This window comes from Scyliorhinus canicula, chromosome 11 (genome assembly GCF_902713615.1).
Source record: "Scyliorhinus canicula chromosome 11, sScyCan1.1, whole genome shotgun sequence".
NCBI lineage: Eukaryota > Metazoa > Chordata > Chondrichthyes > Carcharhiniformes > Scyliorhinidae > Scyliorhinus > Scyliorhinus canicula.
In genome coordinates this window covers 25,011,889-25,013,830 of record NC_052156.1, presented here as the reverse complement: position 1 = coordinate 25,013,830, position 1,942 = coordinate 25,011,889, and positions in this window count along the sequence as shown.

The following is a 1,942-nucleotide window of genomic DNA, read 5'->3' as shown; positions in this document are numbered from 1 at the left end:
GAAATAAAATGGAATTCTACAATGCTTTTCATGATGTTGGAATCCAAAAGCACTTCACGGAGAATCAAGTCATTAAAATGTTGTAATGAAGGAAACAGAACAACGCCACATCAAGTTGTAAATTATGTTATGATCCCAGTTGGTGTTATAACTGGATGGGAGGATCCCATAATGGAACCCTGATTCAAAAGACTGTAACAGGACAGCTACTTAATTGATGTGGAGATGTGGAGTTTTAACAAGGAAAAAAAATTAAACATGAAAAGTTGGATTATACAATACTACTTTATTTCCCCCTTAGTTTAACAATTACACACAGGTTTTAGGATTACCACAGATTACAAAGTACATTTTAACCTAGAGTCTGATTGTGGAGTCCCTTTTAAAGATACCAGATGACTGGGGAAATGCACTCACCACACTGAACGCCAAATATTTGTGAATGTCTCTCAGAAACCCCCTCCCCCGATGATTGAGATGCAAGAGTTTCAAAAGTACGCGTTAAAATCTTCTCTTGCAATAATGGTTTCCCTTAGCAGTTTTCATTCCCAAATCCAGAGCAGGTTTCCAAATGACACTTTTAAACAAAGCTGTAAACATTTGCTTATAAGACGGTATTAAAATGGAATCAGGCATTTGTTTTACCTTTTAAGGCTGCTGTCCCACTTTAAATCTAGTTACTGCAATTATCTCTTTAACTAGGAACACTTTGTTTACTCTTCCTTGAATTAATCTGAATTATCTTTTGGTTTCTGTTCACATAACTCCAGACTTCTTACAGACACTCTTTCTGTTCAGTCTCCATGATCCCGTCTCCAACTATCCACAAATTCAGCTAAACCTTAGGCCCTAATTGTTATGCAATACCTCATACCTCTGCTGGTCTATTTATTTACTCTTCATGCCGTAACCCTCTCAAAACACAACAGAAAAACTGATGGAACTTAACCAAACTCTACACATACAAACATCTTTGTTCAGCATAAATCGAATATAGGTTTTACCCTCCCAGGCACAGAAAAATTTAATTAAACACACTTAAAACAATACCTTTTTAAAAATATATATTTTTATTGCAGTTTTTAAATTGTATTCACTGTACAATAGACAAAGGTATATGCATCGGGTACAAGAACTAATATATAATAACTTTTCATTGATTTTGGCCCAGCTCCCTTTTTGTTACTTTAAGGTTCATTCTTAGGTCTCATATCATACAGTGGGCAATTATCATCTATTTATATATATGCAGTTCTTTCCACTTCCCCACCCCTCCTTTGGCGATTGCCCCCCTTTATCCTATTTTTGGTGTTTCTTTGGGGTTCTGTTCTTTGTGGCCTTGCTGTAGGCCCCTTATTATCTGTTCCAGCCATTTTCCAGACTCCCCCCTCCTATCTCCCTGTCGTACCCCCGCCTCCCCACCATCTGTTCCCTGCCATCTCGTTGCCTCCCGTGTGCCCCCCCCCCCCCCCCCCCCCCCCCCCCACCACCTCCCCCCTCACTCTGTTGGCTGTTGGCTTTGAACAGGTCCTGGAACAAGTTGTGAATGACCTCCACCTTTTGTTGAAGCCCTCCTCTGTCCCTTGGATGGTGAATTTGATCTTCTCCAGGTGGAGAAATTCCGACAGGTCTGCCAGCCGAGCAGGATTTTTTATAAAAGCAAATAACTGCGGATGTTGGAATCTAAAACCAAGAGAAAATGCTGGAAAATCTCAGCAGGTCTGGCAGCATCCGTAGGAAGAAAAAAGAGCTAACATTTAGAGTCCAAATGACCCTTTGTCAAAACTTTGACAAAGAGTCATCTGGACTCGAAACGTTAGCTCTTTTCTCTTCCTACAGATTTTGCCAGACCTGCTGAAATGTTCACTTTTGGGAGCTGGATTCTTTGGTGGGCGATTAGGGAAGCAAAGGCAATGGCGTCAGCCCACTTTCCCATAAATAG